The following is an 18,637-nucleotide window of genomic DNA, read 5'->3' as shown; positions in this document are numbered from 1 at the left end:
CAAATTGGAGTTTACTGAAACAACATAACGAGCATTTTGTTAACATGAGGTGTGCCGTTCACAAACAAAACACGTTTTTGAAGTGTCACATTTTCAGATATTTTAATGATAATTTCAGTCATTGTAATCGATCGAAAATTGAATTTAACCGACGTGCTCTTATTTTCAAGGTCTGGTAACCCAATTCCTTTTGGGCTTATTGTCGTAATGGAAATCTCAAAAAATAATGACGCAAAATATTGTCAATTACAACAATATTAAACTAGGCCCATATGTGGGTTCGGATGTCAGAGCTGCATATGTGTGACGTCGAATTAAACCTTTTCTAGCAAAATGAAAAAATTGTGTTCAGCCAGAGAGTGCTTTTTGAGTTTGTGAGTTTTTTGATGAGGGTCATTTCAATCCATTGATATTTGATGTAAGAAAGTACTTTCTGGCTAGATTTCGTTCAAAATCATCTTATATTATGGCAATATCTTATGTACAAACTGAGGCTTTTACTAACTGGGACAGCTATGGATTTTATGTGAGATGAATCAATTAATTTTTTAGTGTAATAATTACGATTATTGTCAGCTGATGTTATTCAGGGTTGCATGATGTAATATATGTGTGTACATATTTGTGTATTTGTGTGTGTGTGTGTTGTGTGTGTGTGTGTGTGTAGGTACGTTAACAAAATTGAGCTTCATATAGCGTAATATCCACTAAATGTGCTCAAAATGCTTTACAAGGGGTCCCTGACCAACAGCAACATTAACATGTAGAACGAGACATGAGACATGTTAGGCGAGAATACATTTTTTCCGACAGAGACAACGCTGTTAACGACCGGGTACTCTTTTTACACCTGAGCACAGTGAGAGAATGTGAGTAAAGAGCCTTTGCCAAGGACTCGACTATGCGCCGAGCGAAGTTCGAACTCAGGACCTTCCGATCCGAAGGTGAGTGTCACTAGACCGCATAGTCGCACAAGGGCAACATCTACATACATACTGAGGCTTTTACTAGGTGAGGTGAATCTATTTATTTTTTAGTGTAATACTTACCATTATTGTCAGTTGATATTATTTAGGGTTGCAGGATATAATATATGTGTGTCCATATGTGTGTATTTGTGTGTGTGTGTGTGTGAGTGTGTGTGTGTTGTGTGTGTGTGTGTGTTTTGTGTGTGTGTGTATTTGTGTGTGTTGTGTGTGTGTGTTGTGTGTGTGTGTTTGTGTGTGTGTTGTGTGTGTGTTGTGTGTGTGTGTATTTGTGTGTGTTGTGTGTGTGTGAGTTGTGTGTGTGTGTTTGTGTGTGTGTGTGTTGTGTGTGTGTTGTGTGTGTGCGTGTGTGCGTGTGTGTGTCGGTACGTGTCTTTGTTGTTGGTAATTCGTTGATCATTACATTTAAAAGGGCTTCAGAGCACCTCGGTGGAATTTTAGCCCTATACAAATGAATTATTACTATTATCATCATCATCATCATCATCATCATTATTATTATTATTATTATTATTATTATTATTATTATTATTATTATTATTATTATTATTATTATTATTATTATTATTATATCCATCGATATCTAAAGGACGAGTTTTCTGGCCAAAATTTTTAATACATGAGCTTTTTACTTGAGCTTTTATATAGGGCAATATCCACTAAACATGCTCAAAGCGCTTTACAAATTGTTCCTGACCAACAGCAACACGTAACATGTAGAACGAGACGCGATATTACAAATGTTTTTCGATAGAGGCAACGCTGTTGGCGTCCGGTACTCATTTTACACCTGCGTAATGTGAGAGAATGTGAATAAAGAGCCTTTTCCAAGGTCTCAACTAAGCGCCGAGCGAAGTTCGAACCCAGGACCTTCCGATCCGAAAGCGAGTGTCATACCACAAGACCACATAGCCGCGTGGGTTTTTTTTTTCAAAGTACGACAGAGAGGTATGGGCCATGTTAAGCAGAAGAAACACAAACATCCTTAACTCTCTCTTTACCAGCCATTTTCAGGATTTTCTCCAAAACTTTAAACCCAACTAAAACAAAAATATATTTTCTATCACTAAAACAAAATCGCAGTAAAATTCTTGCGATACATAATTTCTTTAGTAAAACATACTCTACAACACACTGTTCGTTTTCTTTAAATTTTATGATGTACAAAAGAAATTTGAATAAGAAAAATGTTGGTTGTATCGTAACGAATGTGACGATTTTCCTATAGTTGGTAAGGAGAGGGTTAACACGTTCGTATAACACCAAACCGAGTACAAATGGTGACCCACCTCATTTACTAGTCAAGGGATCTTTTATTGCTTTCTCGTCGACGTGTGTCTAGCGTGTGTTCTCAATGTTGTTGACCGGTAGCGAACCAGAGAAATAAATGACATGTTTATTCTTTGTTACAGTGAATGACGTAATCAGTCGGATGGTGTAAAATGTTTGAACGGAGATATTGTCAAGTTTAGTTAGAAGGTCAATTCTTATTAAAAATGAGTTATCATAAATTATTAAATCAACCCTTTTTATACATCTTCGGGAAGTATCAAAGCTTAATTTCAGTTCCAAATATTTTTTTACAGCAAAAGAATGAAATTTGGGAAAAGTTGCTGGATAGCTTTCCCATACATCTGATCATAACTTCATGAAAAATCACCCGATTTGCGTCAAATAAAGATTAAAATGCTCTGGGGAGAATATTCTTTCAGAAAATGCAAAACAATGCAAATCCAAAATTTTCACCTTCCGACTGGTTATATCATGCATTGGCACATTTGTCCAACGTCAGTGCCCGTTTCAATCTGATTGAATTGATCCACAAAGAGTTGTAAATATCAAATGTCACCAATTGAATCAACCACCTGTAATTATGTCAGAACCGACGTGTACCTATTTGCAGGTCCGCTAACCCAAATTGTTATGGGCTCATTGTTGTAATGGAAATTCTTTCAAAACAACGCGAAATATGTGACCCCTCGCCTCAAAACTGTATTATGTCGGAATGATTAAGATGCTGAAAATTGAAGTTATTGCCAGAATTATCCGACTTGCAATGATTTTGTATGTTTTATTCAAGAGAATGAACATCGTATCTTAGAATGCCGAATAGCAATAATTCCAATTTGTGACCAGTTTAGCTTTAATTAGCTTTTTAGTATCTGGTTCATCCACCGTTTTGGGACGATGGGTCACATATGTTGTCCATGTTGACGGCAATGTTAAACCAAGCCCATTATTGTGTTTAGTTGACAGACCTGCAAATACGTTCACATCGGCCAGAACTATTAAAAGTTTTAAGTCAGATATTTTCCCCTTTTTTTCCTTGCTTTTTTTGTTTTGTTTGGTTTGTTCGTTGTTTCGAATGAGTCTTTGTTGTTGGATGCGTTCGAGGCAAAACGTTCATTAGGCTTTTAACGAAATCGGGTCGAACGAGACGCCGAACGCCGAACCCGAACGGATATAGCCTTCTCACGTGACCATGAACGAGATCTGGATAGTGAAGACTCACAAGCGGTATGCAGCATCGGATCTAAGGTCACGTGATAGAGGATAGCTCGGGTTGCTGTTGGCTTGTGTTAGGGGAGGGGCAAGGTCAGTGTCATTCAATAGTATATAATTGTGCACGTGGCGCTCTATACAGAGAGAAAATTATAAATTGATTACGGGCGAAGGTGGGGGGAGGGGGAGGGTTGACCCACAAACGATCGAGGTGTTGGGCTTCGGGTAGACCATGATACGAAATCAAAGAGAAAAGGCCGCTGGTACTTGGATGGTGGAAATGGTTGGGGGGTGGGGGGGGGGGGGGTAGTGACAATCAGCATTGGATGTATATATTAACATAAATAATACAGGCAATAGATGACCAGGGATGTGTATTGTTTGTGTATTGTTTGTATATGTTTGTGTGTGTGTGTTTGTGTGTGTGTGTGTGTGTGTGTGCGCGCGTGTGTGTGAAAGAGATTACACAAAAATACCTTGCTCGGGAGCTTCCAAATGATTACGTATACGATAAATTTGAAAACCACATTGTTGAATCAGCTTGCAAAAAGGAGAACATTTATCTTTGTTTCACAAAAATAGGTTTAGAAATAAAATTTATTTCTAGTAGATTGATTTTGAAAAAAATATTGCTCAATCTTTTTAATTTAATGATAGTTTCTTTATTTTCCAGTCAGTTTTCTTGATTTATATCTCATTTTTCAATTCTCAATGCGACGAGCACACTGATGTATCTCGTGTGATTCAAAAGCGTTGTTTGTTTTTATATATATATATATATATATATATATATATATATATATATATATATATATATATATATATATATATATATATATATACTGAGAGTCCTCACTAATTAATTCCTGAGCGTTGAGATGGTGACGAAACTATTACATACAAGACCTTGCAGTCGAGTCGGCAGGGCTTTTGGGTTACACAACCACTATTTACCCATCGGTCAGCGGTACTCTTTGATGTATACAACACTCACCGCCTTTACGCAAAGCCGCCTGCCCATAAATCAAGAGATGGTCTCCTAACTGTTCACAAGCGAACTGTCAAACGAGCAATCGATGATTGGATAAGAATCTCAAGATCTCATATAATAAGGTAAGTTTTGGAGAGGTGATATCCCCCCACCCGTCATCGGACAGAACTTTCATTGCGTTATATCATATAAGCTCCGCCTCCTCTTTCTATTCCGGAGTGACGAGATTAGACGAGAGGACGCGAGAAAAAACTAATCACGTGATCGGTAAGTCGTTCGTTCGGTGTCCGTTCGGTGAGCAACTATAACTCGGTATTGTCTAAGGATAACTAAGCTCATTTATAGATAGAATGCGCTTGGCCAAGGAGTTCACAACATTGCCATCCGGAAGTATAACGGACCAACACACAAACTCTGTGTAACCATGAACTTTTATAGTCTTGTTAATACAGTTTAGTGAGCACAACTCACAAACGCGGATGGCAAAAACAATAACAAAGGGCTGAGTGACGTCATCTGCATACTATCTATACTGTGGTGATCAAAAGTAACGTTACAATTTTATATGCTCTCCATGGCAAGAAATATGCATTAAATTTAATATTATTTTTAATTCACTCAACCCTAACACTGACTATATCCGTAGTTTACCTGGGTTACTTTTACCCCATGCCTATTTATTACATTTTTCTGAGACAAATTATAGACGTAGTATCAAGCTAATGTTTTTAGTTTGTGCATGCTAATGGTAGTTGAATAAAACTATCTGTGTACATGCTCATTTTTAATGCATTTCTTTCCAATTTTGAGAAGTTGCAAAAATCTCTAGGATTGAGTGAGTTAAGTTTAAGAAACATCTCCGCTCATCTCAATAGAGGGTTTTATTTCAACCCAGTAAGCTTAAGATAATTTGATTTAATGCGGTTTACCATATCTTTCTTGACGGTATCAATAAAACGCGGTTCAGTCAAATGTTCAGTATAGAAGGAACGAAATTGTCGTCACTCAGCTCATTTTTTATTATTTTTAGACAGCCATTTTTGTGATTGCTTCTCAATAAATTACATCAATCCGACTATAAATGTTCAAGGTTACACAAAATTGTGTGTGTTGGTGCGTTATATCCGGTTGGTGGATGTGATAAGTATTTTTACATACACGCATAGCATCAATATTCCGATTTCCATACCAGTCACAATTATTTAGAGATAATGAAACTGTTGTTACGTGACCTTCAAAGAAAGAACAGAAGTAGTCAATTTAAATGGAGGCTTCAATTTGAATAACGAAGACAGATGATGTGAACGTTTCGGGTCTCCCCTTTGTTAACAAAACATGATGAATGAGATTGTTACTGCGTGACTATGAAAGAAAGAACAACAGTAGTCAATTTAAATGGAGGCTTCAATTTGACTGACAAAGACAGAAGGTGTGAACGTTTCGGGTTTCCCCTTTGTTAACAAAACAATAATATGAATGAAACTCTAAAGACGAATGGGAGATGAGAGGATGGCGTTGTTAGGGCAAATAAAAATCTAACACTTGAAATAATATTTCATTTCATTCGCCTTAACAACGTTTTCCTCTCATCTCTCAGTCGTCTTTAAAATTTGATTCGTCTTGTTTTGCTTCCATTCTACATGACTATTGCCCATCATTTGGAGTAGGAGGCGACGGTAAACAGACTCTTTCTTTTGTTTACGTCATGTTCGAAATTGATATCCTCATAATATTCAAGGAATGCAACATATCCGTCATCTCATCGTTTATTATCGATTTCCTGTTTTATGGCCTATCCCAACTTTTGTTGTAAATAACAATGTGAAATTGAATGCAAGCTTCGATTTAATATACGAAAACAGATAAAATGGACGTTTCAGGTTTCCCCTTTATCAACATAACAGGATGAATGAAACACTGCATTCGTCTGTAGTGTTTCCTTCATCCTGTTTTGTTGATAAAAGGGAAACCCGAAACGTCCAGTTTATCTGTTTTCGTATATATTAAAATTAAGCTTACATTCGATTTCATATTGTTATTTATTTCTTCGAGCTTCGGAGCAGCAACATTTACACAACTTTTATTGTGAAGTTTGTTTATTTTTAAAAAAGATCACAATAGGCTAACCATGTGCCCTTCCAAAAACATCCTACCCATCCGCAGATCCCGAGTAATTCTTTTGTGCATTGATCGGTGACTGGATCGCCGTCTGATAAATTATCTCATTTCGTAGCAAAAAAAAAAGATGACCTTAGAGAAAAGGAGGGGGGGGGGTGTCGGATTCTTTCCGGTGAGTAAAACTACAACACGTTGAATCCCAACATAAAGCCAATACTTTACAATACGTTTGTTTTCCAAATTAATGCTTCGATTAAAGATCATTCTAAGCTAAAGATTGCTCCAACTTAGATATTATACTTGGTCTCTATTTTTGTCATTTATTTATTTTTAAAAGTATTTTCTTGTTGTGTAATCTTGATTTGTTTATGTTTTTGTTTTGTTTTTGTAGTTGCCTTTTTATTTGCTTTTCGTTTCTTTTCTTTTACTTTTTAAATTAAAATTTTTAAAAATAAAATAAAAATGAGCGTTATATAGCGCAATCTCCACTAAATGTGCTCAAAGCGCTGTACAAGGAGTCCCTGGTCAACAGCAACATTTTAACATGTAGGATGGGACATGACGCCTGTTAGGCGATATTACAATTTTTCCGACAGAGACAACGCTGTTAACGCCAGGTACTCATTTTACACCTGAGTACGGTGAGAGAATGTGAGTAAAGAGCCTTTTCCAAGGACTCAACTATGCGCCGAGCGCGAGGCTCGAACCCAGGACCTTCCGATCCGAAAGCGAGTGTCATACCACTAGACCACATAGCCGCACATATTTTCCCCTTTTTTTCCTTGCTTTTTTTTTTTTTTTTTTTTTGGTTTGTTCGTTGTTTCTAATGAGTCTTTGTTATTGGATGCGTTCGAGGCAAAACGTTCATTGTCTAAGGACAACTAAGCTCATTTATACAACGGTGATCAAAAGTAACGTTACATTTGTGACCCAACGTCTCAAAACGGTATTTTGTCGGAATGAATCAGATACTAAATATTCAAATAAGAGCTATACTGGCCAAAAATATGAATTATTGCTATTTAGCAACCTGAAATATAATATTAATTCTCCTCAATAAAACATACAAACTGAACGCAAGTCTGATATTCCTGGCTATAAATTCAGATTTCAGCATCTTAATCATCCCGACTTAATACCGTTTTGAGGCGAGGGGTCACATTTTTATATGCTCCCCATGGCAAGAAATATGCATTAAAGGAAATTGAATTTTATACCTAATAAAGGAAATTAAATTTTACTTACAATTGTACCAAATGTATTCTGATATTACATTATTTCAAGCGAAATTTGGTGGTTTGAGTGTAATCACTTAATGATCCCATTTTGACAAAAATAGAACTGAAAACAAAATAGTGCATTCAATGTTTCTATCTATCAAGATTTCCCACAATCGTTGACAACAAATTCAGATTTCTATTGTTGACAGCTATCTAACTCTTAACCTTGATCTGACATCGAGATCTAAACCCTCTAAAATTTCTATGTCAAGATCTTTTAACACCCGAACAACATTATCACGCCACATCTGAATTGTGACCCCTCGTCTCAAAACGGTATTATGTCGGGATGATTAAAATGCTGAATATTGAATTTATAGCCAAAATTTCAGACTTGGGCTGAGTTTGTATATTTTATTGAGGAGAATGAATATCATATTTTAGTGTGTTGAATACCAATAATTCAGAATTTTGACCATTTTAGCTTTAATTTGACTTTTTAGCATTCGGTTCATCCCGACATAATACCGTTTAGAGATGATGGGTCACAATTGTGAAGAATTGCTTGGACATTTGGAAATTGGATTCGATGCAAATAGGGTGGCCAATATTTTAAACTCACTCCTTACCAGCCATTTTCAGGACTTTCCCCAAAACTTCACACCCAACACAAAAATTGATTTTTAACACTAAAACACAATAACATTAAGTTATTGCGATAAATAGTTTCTGTAGCAAAACATGCTCTACGACACCCTGTTCGTTTTCTTAAAAAAAATTTTATGTACAAGAGAAATTTGAATTTTAAAAATGTTGGTTGTATCTTAACGAATGTGACGATTTTCCTATAGTTGGTAAGGAGAGGGTTAACTTATCTCAAATGATAGTCTGTTGCTTAGACCAGAAGCGTTGTTTTTTTGGGGGGGTTTTTTGGAGTGGGTCATTTATGTGGCCAGCCCTGTCAGCAGATACAAATCCCCTGGAACAAATGCAGTCTCAAATTAAAAAAATTAAAAAAAAAAACAACATTCCCTTTATTCATCCCATAGGGGAAATTTGTCTCTATGGTCTATTCCAAGGGAAGACTGGAATAACCCAGGCGTCAGTCGCAGTGCAGCGTCGCAAACTGAGCTAGGGCGAGGTGACTTGCTCAAGGCCATACAACGCAGCTGGTAACCAAACTTGGTATCTTTCGGGTACGAAGCGAAGACCGTACCGCTGAGCCACGCTGTCCCATAAGAAGAGACAACGGTGAACGTTTTACTTTTGTAACTGAAGTTTGAACCAAAATAATTATCGAAACTGTCTACAGTCTTACAATGTCGACGAGGTGTCGAGGAAGGCCCTTGCTTGATACTGAAGGGACCACATAAAATACTGATTACTAAAACTATGTCTGCGACGTTCCGATTTTCAGATTTTAACTCACTCAATCCTAGAGATTTTTGCTACTTTTCAAAATTGGAAAAAAAATGTAATAAAAATGAGCATGTACTCGTACATAGATAGTTTTATTTAACTACCACTAACATGTGTAAACGAAAAACGTTAACTTTGATACTACGCCTATAATTTGTCTCAGAAAAATGTAATAAATAGACATGGGGGAAAAAGTAACCCGGGTAAACTACGGATATAGTCGGTGTTAGGGTTGAGTGAGTTAAAAGTTGTTATTTACTGTACCGCAATGGTGCCTTGACTGTGATTTTATGATTCCTCTACCTTTCTCTTTCCGTTAATAAATAAAACTTGTGGGTTATTTTGTAATTAAAGAGGGTCACAGAAAACAACATGTAACGTTACTTTTCGTCATTATTGTATCGCGCAATTTCTTAGTAATTGATATTTTTTTAAAACCTTTTAGAGATATGTATTCATGTAGGAGTTCGAAGCACGTGGATCAGTAGCTTTACTTATGGATGCAGTTCATTCCGTTTTCCGTTTTTTTTAAGCGCTTAGAGTCTGGTGTCTCGGAGTTATAGCGCTATATGTTTTCAGCATTATTATTATTATTATTATTATTATTATTATTATTATTATTATTATTATTATTATTATTATTATTATTATTATTGTCCCTACTTCCTATCAAAAACCTTTCCTCAAGGCAGCAGTAGTAATGTGTACTTGTGCAGCTATCTGGTCTAGTGGTATGACACTCGCTTTCGGATCGGAAGGTCCTGAGTTCGAGCCTCTCTCGGCGCATAGTTGAGCCCCTGGAAAAGGGTCTTTACTCACATTCTCTCACCGTGCAAAATGAGTACCTCGCCGTTAACAGCTTTGTCTCTGTCGGGAAAAAATGTATTATCGCCTAACAGGCGTCATGTTTCGTTCTACATGTTAAATCCCGCTGTTGTTAGGGACCCTTGTAAAGCGCTTTGAGCACATTATGTGGATATTGCGCTATATATTTCACACTGATGGATGCATTCAGCTAATGAAGATCCGCAATTGTTTGCCATCTTAAATCATAACGCAACACCATAGAGTGTGGCACCAATTAGTTGCATGCTTCGTCCATGCCTTTGAATAAATGGACAAATACGCCACACTACTCTGGTGCAATAGATAGTTCGAAGATGACGTCACTCAGGTCTTTGTTATTGTTTTTTTGCCATCCGCGTTTATGAGTAATGCTCACTGAATTGTATTAACCTGACTATATGTTCATGGATACACACAGTTTTGTGTGTTGGTCCGTTATACTTCCGGATGGCAATGTTATGAGCTTCTTAGCCAAGCGCATACTATCTATACATCTCAGTTCAACAGGCTGTGTAGTTTGCTGTCAGCCGCTCAGTATCTATCTGTGCGGATATGTGGTCAAGTGACACTCGCTTTCGGATCAAAAGGTCATGGGTTCGAGCCTCGCTCGGCGCATAGTTGAATCCTCTCACCTTACTCATGTGTAAAATGAGTACGTGGCCGCAAACAGCACTTTCTCTGTCTCGTCCTGAATATTAAATGTTGCTGTTGGCCAGGGACCCCTTATAAAGCGCCTTGAGCTATATAAAAGCTCAATTATTTTTTAAACTTTTAATCATATTACTGGACAACCCGCAATATTCGCGGAGAAACAAAGGCTATTACGATAAAGCACTCTTCCATTTTAATTGTTATACCAGTGTATTGTGGAAATGCACATATATAGATAGTATGCACTTAGCTAAGAAGCTCACAACATTGCCATCCGGAAGTATAACGGACTTAACACACAAAACGATGTGTAACCATGAACTTTTATAATCTGATTAATGCAGTTTAGTGAGAAGTACTCATAAATGTGGATGGCAAAAACTAATAACAAAGACAACAGTGACGTCAACTTCATACTATCTATAGATCGAAGCGGATCTTATGTGCTATCACCGATCAAAACAGGTCCCAAAAAAGTCCGTAGTAGCGCGCAAATGAATCTGGCCACAGGGAGGCCAGCGGCGATTCCCAACGTAAAATGACATGTCATCATGGGTATCATTATTATGCCCTAGCAGATGTTCTAAATAATCATTTAAATCGACAGGTGATAGAATTACCCTTAATTTTTTTTTAATGTTTGCAAGTTATTCGTGTATCAGTATGTAAATGAAAATAGGTAAATGGTTTTTATATTTTCCTGTGTTTCTGTGCTCGTTAAAAAAAGAAAAAAAAGAACATTGTCTGTGTGCGGAACACTTCTAGACTCAATTCCCAACCCATTTTCTAAATAGATTAGATTTGAATCAGGTTCATCATCATCATCATCATTGCCTTTTTCACCCTGGGTCAGGGTATAGGCCACAGACAAACAGTTTCCATCCTTCTCTATCCCGAGCTAACTTTTTTATCTCATTCCAGGTCTTACCACTTCTCTGTATATCAGCTTCTTTAATTTTTCTCCATGTTCCTCGTGGCCTTCCCCTTGATCTTCTGCCCTGAGGGTTCCAGTCCAATACTTTCTTTGTTATAGTTGAGTCATTCTTTCTAAGCGTGTGTCCAATCCACCTCCATCGTCTTGTTCCTATTTCCTCTCCCACTGGTTTCTGCTGTGTTCTTTTCCATACTTCTTCATTTTTTATTCTATCCATCAGGTTGGGATAAGTTAAAAGGGAATGACAAAATTGTTACGTATATATAGCTGAAAACCATAAATGTGTTTGTACAATAAATCTATGGTACGCCTCCAATACCCTAATTGTAACCATTTCAATGAAATCTGTCGTAATCTGAAGAACATAAAACCCACGTATTTACAACTTTTGACTAGTAGTGCGGCTATGTGGTCTAGTGGTATGACACTCGCTTTCGGATTGGAAGGTCCTGGGTTCGAGGCTCGCTCGGCATATAGTTGAGCCCTTGGAAAAGACTCTTTACTCGCATTCTCTCATCGTACTCAGGTGTAAAATGAGTACCTGGCCGTTAACAGCGTTGTCTTCGTCCGAAAAAATCGTAATATCGCCTAACAGGCGGCATGTCCCGTCCTACATGTTAAATGTTGCTGTTGACCAGGGACCCCTTGTAAAGCGCTTTGAGCACATTTAGTGGGTATTGCGCTATATAAAAGCTCAATTTAATTTTGAACACTCGATCTTCAGATGTCGATCGATCAGCTTTTAGAATTTGTGACAAGATGCGGGTTATTTCAATCGATCGATATTTAAAGTGTGATTTTCTGGCCCCTCTTTTAAATACTTGATTTTTCACAGAGTACTGCAATATTGTGCCTCTTGTCGTCACCGCCTCTGACGTAATCAGTGAGCTCACAGCCAATTTATCATCACCTTAAAATAGAGGATAATATTGTCGTCACTCCTTTCCTTCCTTTAACCCCTTACAAGCGGGATTCGCTGGTACTCTATCCTCAAATCAATCACATTTTAACGATTCAACCCAGAGCTGTATTAGCAATAGGGAATGAGATTAGGGGAAGAGTAGCGTCCCTTGATTGGACGTCACCCATAGTCTGTGACGTCACCGGCGGAAAAGTTATTAGAGATAGAACGTCATGTTGGTTGTGCGCATGCGTCACTCGTCCTCGCTTCCGCGAGCTTCAATGAAGCTGTCATTACGTTTTTTTTTTCAAGTCTTATTCCAAATAATAGGGAAATATATGATATGAAAGTAATGCAGTCTCGCAGTGAAAGGGTTAAAACAAGAACCCATTAGTTATAATTAGGTCCTCTCGACGGATTGGTAATCATTAAATTTATCTTTAGAATTTACAGCAGATAACATTATTTAACTCCCACTTCCATTCCATTGCCAAACTCTACTTCTCCAAGCTGCTGCTTCTCTCAACGAGTACACAAATAATGCGTTCGAGTCAATACATTCAAAAACACAATCGCGCGCGCACGAGCCGGGCATTTGTCAACACGAGATTTCAGACGTAAAAGACAAAATCGCTTTAACAACTCTTTGATAAGTTATGTGACTTCACCCAAGTCTCATAAAATGTCAGAGTAGAAAGTCAATTTTTAGCATTTAAATCACCAATTTTTAGAGGATGAGTTACATAAAAACACATACACAAATATATATATATTATATATATATATATATATATATATATATATATATATATATATATATATATACATATATTGGGGGAGTTAGCTGGAATCACGTAGAGTGCTCAACAGTTTCTTGGAGCGAACTATCCGACAACGTTGTTGGAGAATATAACAGAATGAGCTGAGAATATATATATATATACATATTCGTGAGAAATGTGTTGCCCCGAAGAAGCCATTGTATCGGTTGAAACAAATTTGTCGGCGATATTTTTTAAAAATGTGATATAATATATATATATATATATATATATATATATATATATATATATATATATATATATATATATATATTTATGAAATACATTTGATTTATTTAAAAAACTATACTTAAGCTTTAATCTAGCGCAATATCCACTAAATGTGCTCAAAGTGCTTTATAAAAGTCACTGACTAACAGCAACACTTAGCATGTAGAACGAGACAGGACGCCTGTTAGGCGATATTACATTTTTTTCCAACAGAGACAACGCTTTTAACGGCCAGGCATTCCTTTTAAACCTGAGCACTGTGAGGGAATGTGAGTAAAGAGCCTTTTCCAAGGACTCAATATGTGCTAGTGAGTCTCGAACCCAGGACCTTCTGATCCGAAAGCAAGTGCCGTACCACAAGACCACGTATCCGCACACATGGAATATATATTAATTATGTGTATATGTATATATATTTGGCAAATATGATTTTTTTTGTTACACTTAGGCTCCAAAACAACTGGACCAATAATCACCAAATTTCACAAGGTGTTTACAATTGACATAAAGATGGTTTGCATGTATCATGAGATTGATTAGACATCTTGCTAATTATATCGAAAAATCAAATTGGATTCAATAGTCTGATGTCACGCGCCCAGCAACGGCGGCCATCTTGGTTCTAAACAAAGAAAATCATTACTTTTTATTCTTCATGCTGGCTAGAACTTTTCATTCCCTTTTCATATGCCTTGTGATCAGAATGTGTAAAAGTCAAAACATTATCAAATTGATGGGGTTTTTTTCCTCTGGATACGCGTTTAAGCTCACCGGAGAAATATTTCATACGGCGTCCGCCATTGTTCCGATAGTTTAGAGCCAGTGTTACTAAGTTACCATGCGTCATTAGGAAGGAAGTGACGTTACGACTGTTGAAGACTATTTGTTTCATCAAATCCCATAGAACACAGATGCATCATTTTTAGCACGTGGGTTGTGTGTCACTCTTCCGGTTAGCGAGTATGACAGTGAGGTTGGAGCTTTTGCAATTAAATCGATACCAGTAAGTAGTTCTTTTCATTTAAAAAAATACAATCAATTTCTTAAAACTTATATGAACCGTTTTCCGTTATTTACAACAACAAGAGATGAAGTGAGTAGGAAAGTGCCAGAAGACAATAGAGAATAAAAATTTCGCGGCGGTGATGGGGGTTTGAACCCTCGACCCTACTGGTACGACTTCTCCGTTATTAAAATTGGGAATTAATTTCACGATAAGTAAACAAAATATATAATATATTAACTGCAGAAAATATCTCTCCGTACTCATATATAAGTGTATTGTCTATAATGACAATAGAAATTGAGTTCAACTATTATTCAACACTTGAATCATACATTTTGAGTTGATGGACCTACCACCACGTTCATATAACGGAAAGCTATGATTATATATATATAAACAAAGTGCAAGACGGGATATGTAGATGGAGACTCAATGATGAAGATATCTAAATATAGTAACTTTATAATTTCCGATCTCAGTAAAACAGTCAAATAACGGAACCATGTTCGTCATGCAACTTGTAGTTTAGATGCCTCAGTTTTTATCTTCTTCTTTTTATTGCTGATATCATGTGACCTACTGCTTCAAAGTGGTATTACTTCAGGGTGATTTAGACACAAAGTATTGAGTTTATAGTCAAAAAGTATATAAGAGTTTGATCACTTTCATGCGTTTTATTGAGAAGACTAAATTACATTTCTTAAAATAGGGGTCCCGATAGCTCAGTTGGTAGAGTACTCTTTCACGCGCAAAGGGACCGAGATCAATCTCGAGTGCAGTCGAGATTATTTTCTGACCCTCTTATCCATCCTGGCGTGAATGGGTAGCTGAGTTCGTTAGATTTGGCGGAAAGTAATTTGCGATAGACTAGCGTCCTATCCAAAGGATAGCAAGCAATTGCTATTGTCCGTTTCACGCTATAGAAACCGGGATAAACTCCGGTTCCATGGGCCGAATGGCTCCGAAGGACTAAAGAAGAGAAGAAAAAATTGCCTTTTTGGCTATCTGGTTCATCCCGACGAAATACCAATTTGAGACAGCGGGTTTTATGTTTGGGGTTGGGGGGAGTGGTGGTGTCCATAAAACAATCGACTTACAGAATCTACGATTCTCTTCAATGTTGCAATAATATTGTAATAAAATCATTACAATTCTTCCCTACTTATGTCCAAACGCCCACGATAGATGGACATCACCAGATGGTTATGGCGACGATCAAAACGACTGAGAACTCGCGGTACCCCACACACACATTTGTCAGCTATTCAATAAATCAACCTCCGCGCGCTGGCGAGCTATAAAAAGACTTGACTGCGAAAGTTCCAGCCGCAAAATACGTGCACAACCGAAGGCGCGCTGACAGACAGACACCGCAGCCAACAAAACTGTGAGGGGGCTTCTTGAATTTTAGTGTGAGCAAATCTTTAGACGCTCGGGTTTTACGCTGGAATTGACAGTACAAAGAAAAGAAACAAATCTAGAAGGTAAGTTGTCAAAATCTTTTGAAAAGTTTATCTTTCTGAAATTATTTTTATATAGTGTTTTCACTTGACAAATTAATTGTCTTACTTTGTGCAGGAAGAAAAGAAATGACAGTCAATATATATTATGTTTAAATTATTTTATTTATTGTTCCAGTCTGACCTAAGGAGTAAAGTTGAAGAAAACCAATTTCCTCGTTATTTTTATGTATGGGTCAAGGACAACTATACTGAAAGGACAATCATATGGATTCTTCAGGCAACGCTAGTGGGGGCCAACAAAAAATATAGAAAATTTACACCAAAATAACAGCAGGGGCATTATATGGCAAGATCTACCTTTTTAGAGAGTGATTGTGAATTCTGGGTCCAAAAAAATATTTAATGATTATTATTATCAGCAGTGAATAAGAGTAGCCAAGAAACGGAAAGGATGAGTAGTTAGATATTCTAAAAACTGACCTTATAGTGATTGATTCAGGATGATTTCTTTAGAAGCTTGATTAATGAATGTACATAATGTAATGTGATTATGAGGAAGAGGATGAACAATTAGATGAAGGGGAAAGGAGATGTACAATATCAACAAAGGGAGGTAATCGCGGAGGATGATCCCAAGAAAAAATATGAATACCGAAATATCTACTAAGGGATGCACTACATAGTAGTTGTAATTAGGATCTCTCGAATTTATTAATTTTTTGAACACTATTTCATCCCTATAAAGGACGATCGGTCTGCCCGGTAGAATTTTCATTGGAACACCTGCAGACCAATGTCTTTCACAAATAACAAATTTTGTCGGATGTGGCTCAATATCATCACGAGGAGGGATTTGTTTAACCATGTTTACCGGTCTGGTTCCTCTTTATAGGCAATCTGAACACACAACATTTGTTGGCTTTATTGTAGTTACCATTGTAATTCGCAACACCACAATTTTCCCCATCTTGAATTTGCTAACAAATCACGTCCATGAACATCAGACCCACAAGAGGCAAAAGTTCATGTGAGGAAAAACATTCAGAGTGCTGGTTCATTCAATATAGTCAATGGAGTAGCATCAAATTCATAGTTCCATTCCATTCCATATTCATAGAGTTAATTAATAAAGTAACATATCAGATCAATATATATTCAGGGTACAATAGTCGGATTTTTTAATAAGGGGCGTGTCTTTTTCTTCTTTTTCTCAGCTAGCTGTTCATGATGTACAGCTGCAAAAATTTGTATGAAACTCTGGATCATTTTGTCTTAATAAAAATGTTTTATCACGACTTAAAAAAAAAAAAAACAATGGAAAGTATTTCGCTTATTACAGCTATATCAAAATCGATAACGGGTGAGGATCTGAACAAAAAAAAATGATTTATAGTGTTGAAATTGTGATTTTTCCGCTTATTCGTTTTGAAAGAATTTCTTAAAATGGAAGGGTTTCAGTTTAATTGAAAACTTATATGAGGGAATGTTCGTACAGAATCTGAATATGAAGGAACGACAGACAAGTTTACTTTTTATAACAATCAATATACGGTTTGATGAATACAAATAAAAGTGAACATTAAGCACTTCCAACATTATTTTGAGTTCAAAGTTTTGAGAAATTAGCTTGGTATTTATGCCAAAGAGGATTACATAAATTTAATGTTAGACCAGTCAAAAGTAGAAATTCATCATTTATGATACAGTGTTTCCACAAAATGTCTTGTGTTCAACAACAACGTAACAACAATAACATGCAAAACTCAGAGTTGATTGTGAAATTCCAATTCAATAGATGTCCTCTTTAATGGCTTATCGATTAATAAAGTAGACTTCTTTTCGCAGCTTTACGAGAAAGAACCGATAGAGATTCCGAAATCATATCGTATTGTTTAAGAGCTTATAGGTTTAAAAGAAAACTTTAAGTGCTGTGTGAAACGGTCATGCATAGATACAATTTTTCCAAAGTTAAAATTTATAAACATTCAATGTTAATTTGACAATTTTGAGTATTTAATCACTAGTTCAAAAAAAATTAAAACTAGAGATTCATATCAGCTTTGGTAATTGCGACGTGATATAAATAAAAAGCAATAAATTATAAAGTCAAAATTGGATGCAAACTACATAAGTTGTTACTTTATTTAATGTGTTTTGCTTTTATTCGGAAAATAGTAATTTTTGTAATAGTATGATGTAACTCATAACCACTAGCCGGAACTACTGTGTCACAAGATGTTTTTGAAAAACGATGAAGTCAACTCTTACTTTGTGGTGCGAAACTGTTTAAATATTTAGCAGTGTAAGATCTCTAATTGTATGACAGTGGTTTTTAAAGTGGCTTTTTAAGGTCGTTGAAGAAAAAATCTTTTTTTTTGTGATAATGGCACCACAATTCAATACGGCCAAAGTCTTTATTCATTTTAAGAGAAATTGATTCGGAGGTTAACACAAAGTTTTGCAACTTTTGATAGGGGGACATCTTAGAAAAACTAGAAAAACATGCACCATTCATAAAACATCTGACTACTATAGTTCATTCCTTACA

General features: G+C 36.5%; 1 protein-coding gene across 1 annotated transcript in view; it reads left to right on the top strand.

Moving 5' to 3' along the window:
- Window positions 1-15,927: 15,927 nt before the first annotated feature.
- The window catches only part of LOC144978209 (uncharacterized), a 73,428-nt gene continuing 70,718 nt past the window's right edge, over window positions 15,928-18,637 (top strand). The window contains exon 1 of the mRNA XM_078923990.1: window positions 15,928-16,110. The gene's annotated coding sequence lies outside the window, so the exon portion shown is untranslated. The remainder of the gene's footprint in view (window positions 16,111-18,637) is intronic.

Source organism: Berghia stephanieae, chromosome 8 (genome assembly GCF_034508935.2).
Source record: "Berghia stephanieae isolate SIO BIC M18660-M18661 chromosome 8, UCSD_Bste_1.3, whole genome shotgun sequence".
In the NCBI taxonomy this organism is placed as follows: Eukaryota; Metazoa; Mollusca; class Gastropoda; order Nudibranchia; family Aeolidiidae; genus Berghia; species Berghia stephanieae.
Note: the sequence above shows the minus strand (reverse complement) of the source record. Positions and strands in the feature narration are given on the sequence as shown.